Below are 21,496 nucleotides of genomic sequence, written 5' to 3'. Positions count from 1 at the left end.
CCTGACTGGGGCGTGGCCTCAGCTGTGGCTGCTTCCCCCAATCAGCCTGGCTTTTCCCAGCCGCAGCCCTCTCCGGGGCTGGTTTAACCCCTCCGGGCAGGAGCAGAGTGGCCACCCCGCTACAGGGCCCTAGACAGCTCTCCTAACCCCCAGGCCCAACTACCACTCCCGTCAACAGGAGCTGCAGCCCACACATCCCAGGGCAGGAGCTGGCTCCAGCTGAATGGGCCCTTGTTCAGAGAGCCCAAAGAAGAGATGGGCCCTTTTGCGGAGTGGGGTTCTACTGGCCCCTCGGTCCCCTCTCTGCACCCACCATCACCCTCCGTCCTGTTCCCCATCACATACCTTCAGCCCAGCAGCCTCTCTCCTGTTCTCTCCAAGGACAACGCAGGAGCCAGACACAGCCTGGCTTCCAAATGGTCCCAAAGGAGGGTCCCCAACCTGGAAGGAAAAGTCCCTGTAAGGCAAATCCAGACTCCCCAATCTACATCTCAGCAGCAAACTCCAGCTCAGGACTCTACCTCTGGCTGCTGCAAGGGGGGACCTCGCTGATGCTTCTCCAGCCAGATCCCATAAATCATCTGCACCCCCATCCTCCCACCCACCCCCTCATAGCCAGGTCTCTCCCCAGCCCAGAGCCCAGAGCCCTTTGACCCTGACCAGGCGGTGCATCCTGCCCATTTGGGCATGCCCTCTCCGCATCACGGTTCATTCTCTTGCAGAGCGCATAACAGACCTAAGTTGCAGAGTGGGTCTCAGAGGGGCCCTGGGAGATTGCTCTGAGAGGGGAGGGAAGAGTTATTTACAGACACATCCGAAGCTCGCTGCATTTTCTCTGCTTCGGTGAAGATCACCCCTAAAATCTCTCAATAAAAACCCTTTAGAGCTCACCCCATGTATCTCTCCCTGTCTGCTCAGTCCACCTCTCCCCCTATGATTTTCTATGGTCCTGAAAAATAATGGAAACCCGGGAGCTAACACAGTCATTGATGATGTCAGCAGCGGCGAACGGTGTGGGATAGTGCATACAGCACAGGCCAGGGCAATGGAAATGCCAAGGTTCTAATCCCTGGCCAGTCTCCCTGTGCCTCAGTTTCCCCATATGCAAAATGGTGGCATGATAGTATGCCTATCACATCTGTTGCTGTCTAGGATTTCATGATTCCATCGCTCTCCATGGACACAGGGAACTTAGCTGCTCCAGCAGAGATGGAACGTGGAACCTCCTGCTGCCAAAACAACAGGACTCCGCCACGGAGGTTATGACCAGCATTATACAAATCAAAGTAAATGATGGCTTGAGCTGAAGGAGGATTGCAGTTAGCAGTACGGGACCTATGACACACAGCTGACCCTTTCTGATTCCATCCACTAGAGGACAGCAGTGTCACATACACATTAGCCAGTTCATTGCAATGCCTCCCCATTGCACAGCAGGCTTGTGAGGTGTCATCTGTGTTTGTAACACACTTTGGGTTTCAGTCTAACATTCTGTACAGGGTTTGACTGTGCTCACGATTAAAATCTCACCGGATTTCACAGTCTAGCCCACCTCTCGATTGTTGAAATTATGGCAGCACCTAGAGGCCCCAAACCAAGGTTGGAGCCCCATGGTATTGGGTATTGTACACAACCATAGGGAGGGTGTCACCGTGGGTCACAGCTCAGAGTACCAAATTGAGGATAGACTTCTGGGAAATAGGGCAGTGGTTATTCTATCATTAGCTATACCAAGCCAGTAACAAAAATCAACGTCGGTCTCATCACACTGGTTAACAAGAAGTCAGAGATGCAGTCTCCTTCGGCATTCCAGTCCTGGTCTCACCATTTGGTCACTGGACTCTGAGAAGTTGTTACTGAAAACCAATTTCATCACATATAGGGGCCTCTAATCCCAAAAGATCAGCTACATAGCCAGGTCAATATACAGAACAACAGAATATCAGGGTTGGAAGGGACCTCAGGAGGTATCTAGCCCAACCCCCTGTTCAAAGCAGGATCAATCCCCAACTAAATCAGCCCAGCCAGGGCTTTGTCAAGCCTGACCTTAAAAACCTCCAAGGAAGGAGATTCCACCACCTCCCTAGGTAACCCATTCCAGGACTTCACCTCCTTCCTAGTGAAATAGTTTTTCCTAATATCCAACCTAAACCTCCCCCACTGCAACTTGAGACCATGACCCAGTTCTTACCCAATAATCTCACTAATGCCCATCCTTCAGTGATCCTAACTAAAGGTTCATTAACAAAAGAAAAGAAGAGAGTTAATGGTTATTAGATCACACACATACAACAGTTGTTAAGTCCTTATATCAGGTTTGTAGCAGTGATAGAACAGACAGTTGCCTTGTAAAGTCTCTCTGGGAACTTCCAAAACATTGAAAGGTCCTCAGTCCATAGTTCAATATGCTCCTTTCAGTTGTAAATCCACAGTCCAGAGAATGAGGCAAGAAGGAGGCAAAATGGAGTTCTCTCAGGGGTCTTTTAGACCCTTTGCCATGTGCCCAGAAATGGACTGGCTCAAACCAAGCTCACAGAGCCCAGGTGTGTGGAAAGTTACTGGCCCAAGACGGAGTCCAGGGTCATATGAGCACATCACATATCCTTACATGGCTTAGTGACTCGTGGGGCAGCCATGGCCCATATTCTGGTTGAGGCGTCCACAGGGAGAGCTATCTGGAGAGTTGATTCTTCTTAATGGCCCATCAAGCTTGAATAGACCATTTACAATAGTCTGGATGTGAGTGTTACCCCAGGAACAAACACATTTGAGATACAGATACATATTCAATATTCATAACTTCAGATACAGATCTGACACCTGGATTGAACCAGGATAATCAATCATAGAATCCTAAGACTGGAAGGGACCTCGAGAGGTCATCTAGTCCAGTCCCCTGCACTATGGCAGGACTAAGGATTATCTAGACCCTCCCTGATACGGGTTCGTCCAACCTGCTCTTAAAAACCTTCAATGATGGAAATTCCACCACCTCCGTAGGCAATTTATTCCAGTGCTTAACCACCTTGACAGTTAGGAAATGTTTCCTAATGTCCAACCTAAACCGCCCTTGCTGCAATTTAAACCCATTGCTTCTTGCCCTGTCTTCAGAGGTTAAGGAGAACAATTTATCACATTCCTCCTTGTAACAACCTTTTATTTACTTGAAAACTGTTATCATGTCTCTCTCAGTCTTCTCTTCTCCACACTAAACAAACCCGATTTTTTCAATCTTCCCTCCTAGGTCACGTTTTCTAGACCTTTAATCATTTGTGTTAATCGTATTTGAGAGACTGTAACTTTTCCATTGACACCTTAGATGATACGCTTCGTATACGGTTGGCTGTAATTCAAGCACAGTGGTAGTAACAATGATACAAATGGTCATTTTCAATCATAGAGCATTGCACAGGGTCAGCCCCTGCCCCAAAGGCCTTAGGAGAAGCCAGAGCTGAGGCCTGGTGATTAAGGGATGTGCCCAAGGTTGCACAGAATTTGTGGCAGAGCCAGAAGTTGACCCAAGATCTCCTGAGCGCTTTCAGTGGCACCCTCTTTCTGTGCAGCAGCACCCCTCCAGCCAGCACTCGCTCCCGCTAGAGAGGAGGCTGAAGGTGTGTGATGGAGATGAGTCTAAGCCGGGAGGCCATCTCAGGAGAACCAAGCTGTGACATGGGCCCAGCTGGTGCTCTGGGAGAGAAGCCACCTACTTCTGATTCCCCTGGAGATGGGAGCTCTGTGCTTCTCCCTGAGGGAACTGATGCCCTTCTCCATGTATGTGATAGTGCCTAGATATCATGGGGATGGGCACCTTAGAAGCATATATAATGATGATGGGCTCAATTCTCTAGTCCTTATCAGGCAAAATCACCAGGTGCTGTGAGCAGGAGCAGCTCACGCAGGGGCCTTGGGGATCCTGGGGCAGCAGCAGGGAGCTGGGCTGAAACCAGAGGCCAAGCACCTGCCCTGGATGACACTGGAGTAACTCCAGCGATGTCAGAGGACTCACTCTGGATTCAGCTTCTGGCCCCGAGTGCCCATCAAGGTAGAGAAGGTAAAAGAATCCACTGGGTGCGGAGGCTGAGGGTCTGTCTCGTGGTTGTGCATGTGCACACAGATCTGTGGGTGGGTTTGTGTCTGTATTTGTAGGTGTTTTTGCCCATGCAACTAAGCAGAGGTGTGTGTTTCTGAGAGTGGGTGTGTATTTGTGGACCTAAGAACGTGCATGTGTTTGAGAGTCTCTGCATTTTGGGGACCCCGTGTCTCTCAGTGGCTCTGTGTGTGTTTATGCACCTCGTTTGTGACAGTGGGTGGGCCTGGGATTGTGTGTTTGTGGGTGTGGCCGTGTCGGCGTGTGTGTGAGTACTGGTATGTCTGTGCAGCTGTGTGTACACACAGTGCTGACCAACTTACCCTGACCCTCTGTCCAATTCCCTTCCCGTTCGCCAGCAGGAAGTACGCCAAGCGCCTTGATGAGTTCAGACTCCTACGTCTGTCTGCAGCCCTTCAAACAAGACCCTAATGCCGATGGCCCACACCGTCTGCCTGGGATGGAACAGCTCCCTAGCTCTATGGCTGCCCACCCCATACATCTCCATCTCTCTCTCCAGCCATCTTCATCCATACTCTCCAATCCATCCATCCATCCCCATCTCTCACCAGCCAGCCAGCCCCATCTCTCTTTCTCTCCCTAGAGCAACCCATCTAGCTATAATCTCCATCCGCACCCCCTGCTGTAAGCTCTCGGGGACTGTCTTTTTTGTTCTGCATTTGTACAGCGCCTAGCGCCCTGGGGGGCTGGACATGACAATACTGCAAATAATAACAGTAATTATCTGTCCATCCATCCAGCACCTCCAGATGTACCCCTCCTTCCTCCTCTCTTTTTCAAGCAATGACCAAAATGCCATTGCAGCGCCTGGAGCGAAGGGGACCACTGTGGTGCAGACCTCACCTCGCCCCCTTCCGCACCCGGGCAGCGAGCTCAGCGTTACTGCTGTCGACCAGGTGGTTTCATGCTGAAACCCCTCGGCAGGCTGAGCCATTAAGTTGTCACAGGCATTTAAAGGGCTGATTGAAGTGTTTGTCCTGCAGGAGAGTCACAGCTGTAACCGCAAATCGCCGTCTGTTACTCCAGGGACAAAGCAGTGGATGGGAGCTGACAGGAAGCTAATAATGTTTAAAGCCCACACTGTATTTTCATTTACGTTCATTAGCAATGCTCTAATGGAAGGAAAATTGATACTCATTTAGCCAGGGGTGGGAATTAAAACCATTCGAGAAATTCCACTTTGCAGTGCAGGGAGGCGTGTTTGGGAAGGCAGAGCTCAGCCAGGAACGTGTCTGGTGAGGAAGAAAGCCATGTGCTTTTTCTCAGTCTCAGATCTTGGGACTTAGATGCCATGGTAATGGGCTCCAGCACAGATTAGGCTTGGTCTAAAGCCCAGGTTGGATTTTCTCTTCTTTGGGGGGTGGTTCCAACATCCTGATCAGGAGCTGAGAGGGGAGAAAGTTATCTCCTCACATGCCCATCATTGTGGTATCTCTTCCTCCCCTAAGCTACTTCAGAGTCTCAGGTTGGTGAGTGCTTGTACATGAGAGGAACGCAGAGGGGGGAAGTTCAGGCAAAGGGATGAGGGTACTGTTGCGTTCTGAGTGCTGTGAGGTCCGTGGTCTTGTAGTTCTTGTGGCAGAGAGTTCCACTGTCTAGGCGCAGCGCCCCTGGAAGTGTTCACCCTGCATTCATGAGTCTCAAACTCTTTGTATTGGCGTCACTGTCTTGGTGGAAGGCAGCTGTCGTGAGAGGCTGCAGCAGCAGAAGGAAAGCTGGTCTCTCCAGTACCTGAGGCCAGAGATGCACATAGTAAGACAGAGACATCCAGCTCTGCATCTGGGGTCTGACCAGAGGGAGCAAAACCTTTTGGGCCATTCCAGCGGGCAGTCGGGGTTTGTCCGGTGCAGCCCGTATAGCAGCCAAGCCATGGAGGAAGGATGTGGCATGTTTTTCAGTAGAGAGGCCTTCTTGGTCTGGGTGACACCAGCAGAAACACCAGGCCCAGGGTCCCGGGGAGAGAGAGCGCGGTGGGCGTGACTGGTGCTGTAACAGCTGCCCTCCTGAACGTGACTCACAGGGAGCGGCCCCTGCAGACAGGCTGAAGGAGAGCGCTGGTATTATTCTTAAAGGAGCAGTACACAGAAAACCCCCTTCTAGTGACACCACAGAGAATCTAAGCTGGAGAATCAGAAAACCCTGCCCGGCTCTGCCTCTGACTTGCTGACCTCCGACTCATCACTGCCCTCCCCTGGGAAACTGGGGTGGTGAGAGACTCACCTGTCTCATTGGGGCTAAAACCCGCCACACTTGCAAAGAGGGTTGGGTCTGCACCTGCAGGAGGCCAGCGGATTGCTAAGACAGAAACACAGCATCCGCTGAGCACCCCAACAGGGGAGCAGCTGTGAGGCAAGCACCCCAGCATTCACCACCAGGGCCCCAGTTCTAATCCAGCACCCTGAGCCGGGTAGAACAGGGATTCTCCCTCTGGGTCTCCAACCCCGCAGCTGGATGCTTGCGGTTGGCAGTGGGTGCAGCACCTGCTGGGGGCGCTAGAGGGCGCTTGGGGAAGGGGGCAGGAGAGGCTGAGTAGGGTGGAGCTGTTGGCTCCAACAGGGAATCCAGCTGGACCCATCTAGCTCCTCTCTGCCCCCATCACCCTCTTCTTTCCCCTGTCCTTTATCAACAACCAAACCCCGTGGCCTGACTAACACTACCACCTCATTGCAGGCCTCCTTGCTGCTGCAGCTGAACTCCACTTCCCCAGCCGCTCAGCTCCGAGCTCTCGGCTATCCTGCCCAAGGACTCCACATGATTCAAGCTTCTCATCCCCCTGAGCATGGCTCCTGCCCATGATCACGTCCCTCTCCAGTGGCTGCAATAGCATGCTACAGCTGCCCAGCTCAGGGAGTAGCTCCTGCAGCAGGGTCAGGACTGGAGCCGCACAGAGCAGAACCCAAGTCCAAAGCTCAGAAAGTGTCTAGCTCCGGGGTTCTGGTTCCACTTGTTACAGCAGCAGGGCCAGCCATGCAGTTCAGACGCATTATCTATTTTACATATGGGGAAACTGAGGCACAGAGAAGGGAAGTGACTTGCCCCAGGTCAGCCAGCAGAACAGCAGCAGAGCCGGGATCAGAACTCAGATCTACTGAATCTTAGCCCAGCGTGCTGTTCACCAGGCCACAGCTAAAGCAGCCTGCTGCCTGATGGTGGCATATATCCAATAATGATCCATGTGTGTCCCTGGCCCCGATTCAGGAGAGCACTGACACACGTGCTCAAATCCTGTGATACCCGTGCTCTCCGGAATCCAGGCCTAGACACTGTCATCCTCAAACCAGGGCTTAAATGGGACACCAGTGGGGCCTTTCCTTCAGCTGCCACCTTGCCCAAGGCCAGTCCCAGCCTTAGCACCCACAGCCACTTCTGTCTGTGTTGGTGTCCAGGGGCCTGCCACTTTCTGGCCCCCTCCCGCCCCAGCACATGAGCCCGCGCCCTGGGCAAGTTCTCCCCTGCTCCTGAGGCTGCACCTCTTCCTCACGCTGCGTGGAGTCCTGAGCTAGCCGGATTGCCACCAAAACACATGCCCCTTTGTTGGCTGTGTGTGAAGTGAGTGTGCAGGGCCTCAGCCTGGTCCCTAGCCAGGCGGCTTCCCACGTCGCAGAAACCACCAGTACAAGGGGTGCAGCAAGGCCAGGAAGAACCGACTGGTGGTGCTCATGCCCCCTCTGTGCTCTCGTGATGCTCAGGGCAGAGCCAGGCAGCCCAGCACTCCGATCTCCAGCACGGCCTACCCGGCCTGGCATGGATTCACCTGCGCCGGCAGCATGCGAGGGGTTTGCGGTGGGTATCGTCCTCGCTCTGTTTAGATAAAAACAAACCCCTGGGCGCGCCTCCCGTCATTCATCAGCCCTGCGGGGAGCTCTGGCACGGCCTGACAGATTAAATGCTGCCTGTCACTGCGCACAATCAGCTGCTTCCCGCCTGCTCTGCCAGGTAATTAAGATGCACTAAGCTACGGCAGCTCAACAGCTGATCACCGAGGCCTGCCCTGCCCCCTGCCACCCCGGCCCCTGTCCCTTGCCGAGCAGAAAGGGGGGCCAGCGGGGACACGGGAGGTGCCATTTTAACAGGAGAAGGAAATAGCAACACAGCTGAGCCGATCTGCTGCCGTCTCTATCAGCCGGTCTGGAGGGTCCCTGTGGAGCTGAGATGGGTCCCTTCGCTGGGAGTAGGGGTGTGTGTGTGTGAGTCAGTTGTCGCCCAGCAGCACCGCTAGCGCGCCGGTGCCCGTCGGAGAGCCAGTGGGGGTCATTATTAACTATTCTGATTTAATATCGATCTCACAGGCCAGAGACCTGCCCCACAACAATAGCTAGAAAACATCCCATCTGGATATAAAATTTTCAGTGACGGAGAATCCACCGCAACCCTCGGCAAGAATCACTCTCACTGTTAAAAATGTACACCTTCCTTCCTATCTGAATCTGTTCAGCTTCAACTTCCCGCCACTGGATCGTGTCAGACCTTTCTCCGCTAGACTGACAAGCTCGTTATCAAATATTTGTTCCCTGGGTAACTTCTTATAGACTGCAAGTCACCCCTTACCCTTCCCTTTGTGAAGCTAAACCCAGATGGAGCTCTTTGAGTCTATCGCTACCAGGCAGGTTTTCTAACTCTCTGATCGTTCTCCTGGCTCTTCTCGGAACTCTCTGCAATTTATCAACATCCTTCTTGACCGGTGGGCACCAGAACTGGGCCCAGGATTCCAGCCATGGTTGCACAAGTGCCAAATACAGAGGTCAAATATCCTCTCTGCTCCGACTGGAGAGTCCCCTGGTTAAGTGTCCTAGGATCACATTCGTTCTTTTGGCCACAGTGGCACCCTGAGAGCGGTAGTTTCAAAAGGCCACGACCAGGTTGGGCCCCATTGTGCTGGGTGCAGTAAATGACAGGCCCTGCCCCAAAGAGCGTATGCATCCATGCTCCCCAAAGGACCCTCTGGTAGTGCACTAGAGCTCAGGGCAGACCCTATGACGGTGCGCCAGCACTCAGGACAGACCCTTGCAAGCAGCCCTGTAGTAGCATGGCGATGCACCCGAGACTGCCCGTGATAACACCCCAATGCACCCAAGTCCCTACGACCACACAGAGACGCTCGCCAGGGAGCCTACAATCACCTGTTGGCCACCGTACAATAACACATGATTTAGGCTGTAAGATCCTCATGCAGGAGCCTGGTCTTTAAAACCCCATGCAGGCCCCCGGTGCTGCACACATTGTAACAGTTCCCCCGCATTTAGGGGCAACCCTCCAGCCGCCGACCAGAACTCAGGAGCATTTCTGCCTGGCCCCTCTGGTTCTTTAGCTGCGAGGCCTGGAAATGCTCCCCCGGATCCTACTGCAGCGCTGCCCGGGGCGTGCTGGGTTATTGGGAAATACCGTCACTCATGGAGACGGATCCCAATCAAAAGCCAGATTCTGGTGCTCCCAAACTACAGAGCCATTGAGAGCCAGATCCAAGCAGGAAGTTCTGGCCTTTTTCCAACCCCCAGCTCATTGGGGCCCATTTCCATCTTCAGCGCCTGTGCCTGTGATCTCCCATCACCCTCCACACAGCCCGTCGGCTGACAGACAACGACCCAGGTCAGTTCCATCAGCTCTTGTCACATTTCACGCGCTCCCCCAGGATATGCTGCTGTCGTCCAGTCAATTATGCATTGTCATACCAGTGCCACGGGGATGGTAAGACGTTTGCTCTCATTCTAGATCCATTAAACCTGGAGCTGCTCAAGGAAGACAGATGTGGTCCCAACCCACATCTAGGTGGCTGCGACGGGGTTCAGAGCTCTGAACGTGTAACTGGAAGAGACGTTTCCCCCGCCGCTCGCAGTCTCACCGAGGCCTGGGCTTTGCTCTCTATCCTAGCGCTGGCTCTGGCTCGCTCACCTTGCCCTCTCCGCATGCTGCCAGCAAGCTGGCTCCTGTCCTGCTCTCGCTGCCAGCCCGACTCCCAGATTGAGAGCCGGGGCAGGGCATGGGGGACGGGGCAGGGCATAGGGGACATGGCAGAGGCACACACACAATCCAAGGGGGTGGATGGACAGATGAGACAGGTGAATATGGGCGTAAGACAGGCAGATAGACAGATGATGGCTTCCCCAGCTGGACTGGGGTACCTGATCCATTTGTTGCTCCCTGTCCCTGTCCATCCTGATAAAAGCGGATACTCAGACCTCACCTGCCCGTCTTCAGCCCTGGTGCGTGATGGGAGCTACTTTGTCCCTGGCAGGACTGCGTGGCCAGGAGAAGCTCAGGATCGCAGGATTTCTTTGCACGTAGGCAGTGAAGTGATGGACCCACTCGAAACACAGCAGCTGGGTCCCCAGCTAGGCATGGGGATGGATGGAGCTGAAGAAAGATTCCAGTTTCTCCAGGCTTCCCCTGCAGCGCAGCTGGGATTCCCAGAGATCCACCTGTCCTTTGCGGTGCCCTGCCCACACTCCGATGGAGGACGGGGGGTTGGGGCGGCTGGAGGGGAGACAGAGACGTGTGCTGAAGTGAAACGCCAGGTGCTGCAGGTCTCTCCCTCCTCCCACTGCCCCATGGAGCCCATGTATGGAACAGGTACTGGCATGAGGCAGCAGCTGCTGCTCCGTTTGTTCAGCCAGACGCCCCGGCCTGGAGTGGGCCAAACCCAACAGCTGCTGGGGCAGGTGAGCAGGTCGGAGAAGGGATGCGCTGGGGACAGGCTTTGCTCGCAGTCCTCCCAGGAGGGGGAGGAAGGGGAACGGTGACTTTTCCTTCATCTGTGCACCCTGCCAGCTCCTCAGTTCAACGCCTGACATGTGCCGTCATGGAGCCATCGACCTGGAAAGGACCTCAGGAGCTCATCACATCCAGCCCCTGCATGGACGCAGGACCAAGTAAACCTAGACTGTCCCTGACGGGTTCGTCCAACCTGTTCTTAAAAACCTCCAAGGGTGGGGATTCCACAACCTCCCTTGGATGCCTGTTACAGAGCTTAACTCCCCTTAGAGTTAGAAAGCTTTTCCTGAGACGTAGCCTACATCCCTCCTCTTTGCTGCGGGGGCAGCCGCACTAACGGCACAGGGGAAACAGCCTTCTTGCTCTTGGTTCTGGTGCCTGGAGCCTCAGTGTCCTCCCCAACCCTGCAAGCAGCAGTGGCAACTGCAGGGGAAGTCCTGCTCATCCCCCGCAGCCCTGGGGAGGAGCATGCTCCATCGCTCCGTGCGGCTGGGCCATGCACAGACAGGTCTCAAGCAGGAGCATGCTCAGTGCACATGGAATCTTCAGAGAATTTAGCTGCCAAACTCAAACACGTGTCTGCTGAGCATGTGCAAAATGAGATTTTTTCCAAGGCTTGTAACTTGGCCAAATTGGAGGGTTTTCTCATGGGAACAGCAAAAGGCACCTCCCTGACTCCAGGGTGACCCCCTCCTTCTGAAATTTCAGATCCTTTCTCCAACGCACAAGGGTGCAAGAGCATCTTAAAGAACCAACAGTAAGATTTTTTTTTTAACATGGGCAAAACAATGGATTTTCCCCTAATGTCATTTTAAGAAATGGCTGAACTGTTTTTGCCGAAACTTCCCAAAATTGTCAGCCTGAGACAGACACCTGGCTTGGAAAATGGATGTCCAAATAGGGAGCATTTGCAACATTATAAGCAACTGAAAACAGGGTCTTATAATAGGAAGTGTCAGGCGCAATCTCCCCTTTAATTACAGATGTGCCCAGAGGCCTTCGTCAGGATCGGGGCCCTGTCGTGCTAGCTTTTGCACAGCAATACAGGAAACCGTGGCTGCTGCCCCAAAGAGCTGGCAATCTACGAAGGCAAGAGACGAATGGTTGCTGAAGGGAGGAGGGCGTGAGCAAACGTGTCTGCAGACAGGTTCATCCGCGATTACTGAATTACTATGAACAGACAAAGCAAGTGTCAGCGACCAGCCCCCGCTGCCCCTCAACCCGGGCATCAGCAATCAGCTGATTGTGAGATTGCCCAGCCCCACCTCCCCTCCTACTGCCCCCTCACCGAGCCCCCACTTCCCCTCTGCCTACTGTCCAGCCCTGTCTCCCCTCCCATTCCTCCTTCACCTGGCCCCACCTCCCCTTCAGTTCACCCCATTGTCCACCTCCTGTCCTCCCCCCCGTCCTGCTTCCCTTCCCCTCCTATTCACCCTGTCTGAGTCCTACAGTTTGCAGTGTGCAAAGGGAGAGCTCCAGGCAGAGGGGCAGTGCTCTGCAGTGGTCCTAGTGAGGGCTCCCTCCCCCTCCAGGGACCGCCATTGACTCCTGGCAGTGCTGCGACTCCATCAGCAGGTGCGTCTGCGTTTCTGGGGCATACGATGCTATGAGGTCACATATCACCAGCCAGCTGCTGCTGGAGTCACCGCCGAGAGCCCCCACTGCGGGAATCTGCAGCCCTCCCCCGTACGTCTCCGAAACGATCTCCTAATGCCAGGCAAACAGCAAAGCCCCCAAGGGAGCCGGCTCCACGGTTAGCGAGGCAGCAGCGAGATAACTGCGAGACGCACCCTGTACGTCGAGAACGGGGCTTGGGGGAGGATGTCAAACGCTGCTGGAGCCTGTCACTCCATTAAATATTTGCAGGACAGGTTTCTGCAGCGGCTATGGGGCATCCGGCTGGGCCAGAAACATGTGGGAGGACCGAACAGCCACAGATCCAGGAGCATGTAGGTGGCTGGGTGGAGCTGGCTTGCCCCCTCGATCTGTCACCTATCTCCAAATCTACTGCTCCAGCCCAGGTCCTGTCCTGCCACTGCAGAGGGGCTAACGTTAGGCTCCTACATGATGCTTATTAAGGCACCTCAACGTAAGCTGGGCTAATTCTGCAGAGGTGCTCAGCCCCCACAAACCTCAGGGAAGTCAAGGGGAGCTGCAGGGGCTCAGCACCTTTGAACAGGGGAACGGAGAAGCGGAACATCGGGCAGGCAGGTTCAGAAATCCTGGCTCAGTGGCCTGGCCCTGCCTTTCTCTTGCACCGTTAGAGACGCAAGATGCCTTTCTGATTCATGCTGCACCCCCAAAAGCAAAAAATGTAGAGGGCACCACAGGATCGGGCCCCTGTTCCAGTGGCGCTGAGCCGGCAAAGTGCTTCCCCGGTGCTTGCTTGAGGGGCGAAACACCCAGACAAAGCCTCCGATCCGATTAAGTCAGAAGGGCTCCGATCGCTCCCAGACATTGGGGCAGGCTGAGAAGCTGCGATTAGCTCGTGCTGGGGGAGGGACGAGGAAGGCTTGGATTCTGCTCTGGTTCTTATCCCACACCCATCACCGTGGTATCCGAGCTCCTCAAGCCCTGTTGTTTGCAGGGGGTTGCATGGAGTGTGAGGCTCCCCCTGCCCCCAACACACACAACTGGCACAGGAGACTCAGTTAATGCCAGCTGGCTGCCATCACTTGCTTTCAGGCTGAAATCATGGATGGGCCCACGAGGCAGCGTTCCCGTCTGGCTGAGCCCACGCTCGGATCTGGGTTTGAACGGCGCTGAGATCGGATCTGGTGGGATTCCAGCCACCTCGGGCTGAAAATTCGGCTGCTCTCATGAGACCGCAGTGACATCTGAAAAACAGATCCTCTCCCCCCAGGTTTGGGTCCACGCTGGAACCCACAGCCTGCCCAGGATCTAGCCCCTCCAACAGCGCAGAGTGCACTAATGCACAGCCCATGTGCTCACACCCAGAGACAGTCACAGGCTTTCGGTCCCGCTCCAATCTACAAAGCTCTCAGAATAGAACCTGCCTCCCTGAGAGAGCCCCTGGAGCGGCACCACAGCCAACAGGAGCCAAGATGTTGGGGTCCTTGGAGAGGACGTACCCCCCAATGAACTGAACCCCCCTTCACAACCCCAGGCTGATGCTGGGTGTCCTCACACCTAAAGGGACAGGAACAAACTGCACGTGCTTGAGGAGGCAGGTACCTGGCTCTGCCTTAGGGGGCTTTGCGAGTAGGGGCTGCTGGGGGCCAGCTTTGCTCCCCAGCTTTGGCGACAGCAACATCGGTGCTGGTTCCTCATCTCCCCCCACGCCCGAACCCATCTGCTCAGCCAGAGTGGAGAGGTTCCACCTCCCATTCAGAGCCCTGCCCCATGTGGAGTCAACCTCTCACACAGGCCCTCCCCCACCACCCCAAAAATCTCCACCCAAAGGAGGCCCTGTGAGATGGGGGCTTTGCCGGTTAGCTGCATTGGCCTGCCCTCTCTCTTCAGTTCCCACGTCCCACAAAAAACACAGCAAAGCCCTGGGTGCTCCCCCTGCTCTGGCCCACCAGCTTCCTTGTGAGTGGTGAATTTGGGTCTAGACAGGGATTGCTCCATGGGGCCACCCTGCCTGCTCCTTGCCATAGCCAGCTGAGGGCACACGGCCTGCCTAGGCTGACCGCTTCTCCCCGGCCACTCACCGAGGTTAAGGCCAGAAGGAACCACCAGACCATCCCATCTGCCCTGCTGTACAGCCCAGGCCACTGACCCCGCCCAGCACCCACGCCCTAACCCTGCACCCGGAATTAGACCGAAGTATTACAGGCCGCAGGGGACCGGATTAGTATGTGCCCCAGAGAGAGAATCAGAGGGACTGAGCAGCACCAGTGCCCAAGGCCACCACAGTGATGAGACATGCCCAGATAATCCTGGGAAGTGACCTGCACCCACACACTGCAGAGGAAGATGACACCCCTTACTCCCAGCGTCACTGCCCCTCTGACCTGGGGGGAAATTCCTTCTAGCCCCCACACACCCCTTCCTGATTCCCGCAGGCTGGCTGACAGCTTTAGGAACTTCTGGATGCTCCAGAGGAAGGCGAGAACTCCCTGAAGAGTAGTCCAGGGTGTGCATGCCGAACCTTCCTTCTCCTGTTTGCATTTGTGCCTTCCCACAGTGCCTCAGTCAGCACCCAATGCCTCAGGGCAGCTGGCCATGGCCAACACCTGCTCTGGGGACATTGCATCCCAGTGGATTCCTTCTGCATGACGAGAGACCCAACCTCAACCAGCCCTGGGCTCTGCAGCCCCATCTTCTCAGCTCCCCGCTCTCTCTAGAAGGACCAGAACCAAAATGCCCCGATTCAGACTTTGGGCATGTTCAGATTCAATTCCAAAAACTGTCATATGAGCCCGTCGTGGGCCTTGATCCCAATTCCCTGGCTGACATGCTGGGAGCTGGCAGCGGCACCATCTCAGAACGCACCTAACAAAACGATCCTGGGATGACGGTTAGCTTTGAAGAACCACAACCACATCTGTTGACTCAAGGCCTGACACCTTCTCACTCTTCTGGGGTGGAAGGCAGCAGTTATTTAACAGTGCCCAGAGTCAGTGACAGAACAATGCCGAGCATTTCCCAGATCAGGATCTCAAAGCACGTTCGAAAGGTGAATAAACAGAAAACATCCAAGTGAGGCCAGGAGGGAAGTGAATTGACTTGCTCAGGGTTATGTAGCCACTAAGAAGTGGGGCTGGGCTCAGAGCAACGTCACCTCTCTCCTAATTCCATGCTCACAGCACTGGGCCCCTCTACACAACAGACAGGAGTTCAGCACAGGGCGAGGAGAAGAATGTTGTATGGGAATGACACGACAGCTGGGCTGGAAGTCCGGAGCATGCGGTTAATACAACAGAAACAGGCAACATCCCTCTGCCTGGGAAAACGCCATGGGATCTATAGTAACATAATGACTTCAGCTCTGCCTTATTACCGGTAGCACCTCAAGGCCGCTCTGTGCTAGGTGCTGCACAGACAGCCTCCCTCCCCTGCAGTCTTAAAGAGGCAAGATACCCAAAGGAAAGGAGGGGAAGTCACTTGCCAAGGTGATACAGCAGGTAGGTGGTAGAACCAGGGCTAGCACCCAGCTCACCTGTCTTCCCAAGCCAGACCCCTACCCACTAGACCACACTGCCTCTTGTTCTCACCCAGGCATTTCTAGCCACACCACTGCCCTGGCCACACCACTCTAGAGCCCTGAGGTCAGCAGCACTGACTCTGAGAGAACAGCGCCTCCTACTGAGTCACAACCGCATTGCCTGTAGGACCTTGTTGCTTTTTTTCCCCAGACACAACCCTCCTCTCCCCCCCACCCCCACCCCCACCTGCCAAAAAAAACCCCATCTTAGCTTGGGAGCCCTGACAAGCCCACAGCCCATGCTGGTGCTGGTGCTACAGTCGTAGTGCATGTGATTTTCGATGCACTGTACAAACAGCTAATTCATTGAACCTCGTGCTCCGCGAGCTGGGTAAATATTATGATCCGTATTTTAAAATGGGGAAACTGAGGTGCCAATCATTAAGTCACTTGCCTAAGCCTGTGACATTACAGGGACTAGAATCCAGGTGGCCTGGCTCTGCTCTCAATAAACTAGACCACCTGTAGCACCTCAAGCTCTTTCTTAACCCTGTAAGCCTCCGAGCCTAGCCTGAAGCAGGAGCTTTCCCTGTGATTACCAAGGAGGTTCGGTAATTCTTCTCATCCCAAAGTGCTGGCTGAGGCCACATAACAAAGTGCAGGTTGAGGGAATTAGGAGATAAGGTGCATCCATCCTTCGGTGTCCTGGAGCATGTCAACAGGGTAGTAAGAAGTTACAGGGCGAGAGGACATGTAAGCCTCACCCCTCCCAGTGGTGCAATAGAAATGCAGCCACCTCTGGGGCGGAACACAGCAACTGCCAACAGCACAACATAAGAGTCTTGGTAACATCTTGGCAGGCAGGCAGAGGGCTCTGCAGGGCATTGCCAGCCCCAGCAGTCACCAGGCTGGGTTTGGGATGACAGGGGAACCCCAGCCCCCTCGCTCTCAATGGTGTGAGGTATAGACCAGGGAGCACCCGGAAAGGAATCAGATTGGGGTTCACAGCCACAGAGCTGGGATAAGGGTCCCAGCTGTCCTGGGGTTGTGGTACCCTCTTGGGTGATCCCATATACCCCTGCGAGGGGCAGCAGCAGGCAGAGTTGGAAGCAACACGGATTTATTATGAAGCCCAAAGGAAACCTCAGTCCTGCAGCCTCATCACCAGCATTCCCTCCGCAAGCAGCCTCCCAATCTGGCAAAGCGCTGATTTACTGATCTCCGGGGTCCTCTGGTGGCAGCACTGCCGAACTGCTTGGGATTCCCAGGGAAATAAACAGAACGGGGGTCCCGTCCAGCACAGTGCTGCTGGGGCGGCTTGAGGGCTGGGAATGCAATGTGCCCCTCTGTGAGCACAGTCACCCTATTGATCCCGTAGGAGCAAGGGTCATCCATTCCCAAACCCGTGTCCAGACCCTGCCGGGATGGGTGTCTTACACACTTTCAATAAGTGGGTGGATGGATACTTTCTCCTCTTTCACCAGGGTCTCTCTTTGCCCACCTCCTGGTCTTCCCATACCCCCATTCCTCTCCCATCCCAAATTTCCCTGCCTCCCAGCCCTCCCCACGTTCCTCTGCCAGAGGCCTCTTCTTTCCCAGGTTATCTCCCTCCCTGTGGGCCGCTGGTCTTCTCCCCCACGGCTTGTCCACCCTTACCTGTCTGTCCTGCCCCCATCCCAACACACCTGAATCTCACTGTCCCGCCTCCGCCCACAGGCCTTGAGTGCCATCAACACATCCTGCTGGGCAGGAATGACAGAGAATATTGAGGAGTCCAAGGGAGCAAGGAGGAGTAACAGCTTACAAGGGCTCCAAAGGAAGGTTGGTCTTAGAGCCAAAGCGTTGGACGGAGTCTCAGGAGACCGGGGTTATATTCCTGGCTCTGTCACTGGTGTTCTGGGTGATCGTGGGCAAGTCCCTGCTCTGTGCCTCAGTTTCCCCATCTGTAAAATGGGGACAACACCACCGATTGCTTTGAGATCTACTGCTGAAAAGTGCTATGAAGAGCCAGGGGTTATCATGTGGGGGAGGGATCAATGTCGGCCTCGCCGTTCGTACAGCGCCCAGCACACCAGGGCTGTTGCCACCACATCAATATGAAATAATGAGGATACTGCCTTATAACCATGCCTATTTGGAGGCTACATCAAATCAGGAACCAGCCAACCAACTGACTTCAGCCTCATTCCCACCATCCTGGGTTTGGTGCATAATGCCAGCAGCCTGCTCAGGGCCAGCTTTATTAACTGCGGGGCCCGATTCGAATACCCGGTGGTGGTCCGGGGCTTCGGCAGCACTTTGGCAGCAGGGAGTCTGCTCCGGGTTTTCCGCGGCACCAAAAGACCCCCCTGCCGCCAAAATGCCACCGAAGACCCCTGGAGCAGACCTCCCGCCACCGAAATGCCGCCGAAGACCCCAGAGTGGACCACCCACCAGGTGAGTAAAAAAAAAAATTAAGAAGGCCCTTAAGGAGAGGGGCCCTGGCGCAGGGCCCAATTCCAGGAAATCAGGCGAATCAGCCTAAAGCCGGCCCTGAGCCTGCTCATGGACTCCTGACCTACCCTCATCCATGAGCATGGAGGGATAAGCATTCCTGGAGATGTGAGGCTGAGCTAACCAGCAGACAATCTTGGCTTGGCTTTGGGACACACACTGCTCCTGCGTTCTGTTCCTTGCTCTGTGCCACTTCACTGCTCTGTGCCTCGGTTTCCCCATCTGTACAAAGGGGCTTCATCTCTCTTTCCTATTTCATACAGTTGTGGGAAGGGTTAATTCATAGATTCCCAAGAGCAGAAGGGACTACGGCAACGATCTAATCTGACCTCCTGCATATCGCAGCCAGAGAACTTACCCCAATAGTCTTTGTTTGAACTAGTGCAGATCTTTGAGAAAAACACCCCATCTTGATTTTAAAAGGAATGTTTGTACAATGCCAGGAGATCCCTGGATGAGAGGTGCTAGGAAAGGGCTATTAAGAAATAATCACAACACTACTCAGTTCTCACATATTGGCTTGGCAGAACTTGAATTTTTCTAATATAATTTCAACTGAGAAAACCAATGCTTATTTTAAAGCATTTTTTTCCCATTTTTATTCATTTCTATTTTCTCAGTTGTGCAAAATCAGAAGGGGAAGCTGCAATCACATGGTGTAGCAAAGATCTCCTACCCCCTGCTCCAGCATCCTCCTCACCCCACTGCCTCCCCATTCCTAAAATTAACGTGGTAAAGCATGGGTGGAGGGGATGGAGGCAACTGCCCCCACACACATTTATATAGCACCCCTACTCCAATTCCACCAGCATGTTTTATACACATCAAGGTGGGACTCATAGCTCTCAAAAGCACTATTTCATAGAATCATAGAATATCGGGGGTAGAAGGGACCTCAGGAGTCCAATCCCCTGCTCAAAGCAGGACCAACCCCAACTAAATCATCCCAGCCAGGGCTTTGGCAAGCCTGACCTTAAAAACTTGTAAGGATGGAGATTCCACCACCTCCCTAGGGAACCCATTCCAGGGCTTCACCATCCTCCTAGTGAAATAGTGTTTCCTAATATCCAACCTAGATCTCCCCTCCCCATTTGTCTTACGTTGCCGAGGTGTCACTTTCAATTAGTATGGATGGAAATAATTTTGTCTTGGTCTGGGTGTTTGTATGCTGAAATTGATGTTCACCGACGTTTACCGATAAAAAGCTAATCCTTCCAAGCCTAGTTATCTCGTACTTCCCACCAGTAGATCTCAACGTGCTTTACAAGGGAGGCCAGTATCCTTATCCTCATTTCTCAGATGGGGAAACTGAGTCACAGAGTGGGGAAGCGACTAAACTGAGATCACACTCAAAGGCCTGCTCCTATACAGCCGATGAGCTGGAGTCTGAGCTCTGCAGGAACAAATCCCACATTCTCAGGCACGGTACCACTCATTCCAATGGTTGTCCTGTCGTTCAGACAGTGTGTTGAGAAACATGATAGTAAACTGAATCTGAAATGGTTCTAAATTCTCATGAGCTCCAACCAAAGCTGGCCAGTGCTCCGCCTAGCCCGCTCCCTGCAGTCTCTCATTCGGGTGCCCCCGTACCCCACTCTCCATGCCCAGGAAAGTGCACCCACCTGCCATTATAATACAAATAATAACCAATTGTGGAGACTTCCTCATCCACTCTTGCTTCCTCCTGCTGCCGGATACCGGCCTGTCTTTTGCAGGCCAAGCTTCGAACTGAACTAAACTAAAATGCTGCTTGTACTTGCGGGGAGTAAGAAGGAGAGGTGGCTGTCAGAGCTCGGCTAGCACTGCAGAGCTCTGCCTGTGGCTCTAGACACACATCTCTGTGCACAGATTCATTGATTCCAAGCCCAGAAGGGACCATTGTGATCACCTCGTCTGACCTCCTGCATAGCTCAGGCCAGAGACCTGCCCCACAATAATCCCTAGAGCAGAGCTTTTAGAAAACCAGCCCATCTGGATTTAAAACTTGCCAGCGATGGAGAATCATCACACCCTTGGGTAGGTTGTTCCAATGGTTATTCACTCTCACCGTTAAAAATGTACACTTTATTGATGTCTGCATTTGTCTACCTTCAAGTTCCAGCCACTGGATTGTGGTAGACCTTCTGCTGCTAGACCGAAGAGTCCATAATTCAATATTTGTTCCCCAGGTGGGTATTTATAGACTGGGACCAAGTCCCTGCACCTTAAACCTTCTCCGTGTTAAACTAAACAGACTCAGCTCCTGGAGTCTCTCACTGTGTGGCAGGTTTTCTAATCCGCTGTTCCTACTGAAGCAATAAGCAATAATCATTCACGCTGCTACGTCTGTGCATTCACCCCTATGGCTATGTGGAGCCACCTGGGCCAAACTCCCCTCCTGCTCCAGAGGCCCAGATTCCTTCCCTTTGTGCAAACAGGAGACTCACCTTCAGCAGTGTGAGGCATATGACACGTAACTGAAGAGTCCTGAATCCACATCACCCACTGCTGTGGGGGGCCAGGGGAGGAAGCTGCATGCTGTCTGCATGGGCACAGGGGGTGCAGGGTGCTCCCAGCTGGTGCAGAGTGAAGGGGCTCTGGGCTGGGGGGGGGAACACGGTTTTCCTGCTGGGGGTGAAGGTACTGGGTGTGCTCCCAGCTCGGGGGTTGGGGGAAGAGGACTATGCTGGGGAGGGGGTGTCACGGGTTGCATGCTGGGGGAGGGGGTGCTGGGAAATCCAGGTCGCAGGGAGAGATGAAGGTGCTGGTAGCTGAGGGGCAGGGGGTAGGGACAGGGGTTTTGGGGTGCTCCCAGCTGGCGTGGGGGGAAGAGAAAGCTGCATGTCGCTTTGCTGGCGGGGAGGAAGGTGCTTGCAGCGGGTGGGGGGCAGGATCCTGCCTGGGGGGGCTGAGGGTTCCCTGCTGGGGGAAGGGGCGGGGGTCCAGGCTCCTTCCTGCGGGAGCCAGGGGTTCCAGCGGGGGAAGGGTCCAGGCCCCACCCGGGGGCGGGTTCCTGCTGGGGGGGGCAGACTCCTCCTAGGGGGCAGGGCTGGTTAGCGCTAGACTCTTCCTGGGGAGGGGGAGGGGAGCCTATGCTC

General features: G+C 54.3%; 1 long non-coding RNA gene across 1 annotated transcript in view; it reads right to left on the bottom strand.

The window, feature by feature from the left end:
* LOC127046466 (uncharacterized) overlaps nucleotides 1–21,402 on the bottom strand; it is a 34,939-nt gene extending 13,537 nt beyond the window's left edge. The window contains exons 1-2 of the long non-coding RNA XR_007773100.1: nucleotides 20,846–21,402; nucleotides 346–441 (exon numbers count right to left, since the gene is read on the bottom strand). This is a non-coding gene — a long non-coding RNA (uncharacterized LOC127046466). The remainder of the gene's footprint in view (nucleotides 1–345; nucleotides 442–20,845) is intronic.
* Nucleotides 21,403–21,496: the final 94 nt, after the last annotated feature.

Source organism: Gopherus flavomarginatus, chromosome 3, assembly GCF_025201925.1.
Source record: "Gopherus flavomarginatus isolate rGopFla2 chromosome 3, rGopFla2.mat.asm, whole genome shotgun sequence".
NCBI classification, from domain to species: Eukaryota; Metazoa; Chordata; order Testudines; family Testudinidae; genus Gopherus; species Gopherus flavomarginatus.
The sequence above is the reverse complement of the archived record's forward strand: the minus strand, read 5'-3'. Positions and strand labels throughout refer to the sequence as shown.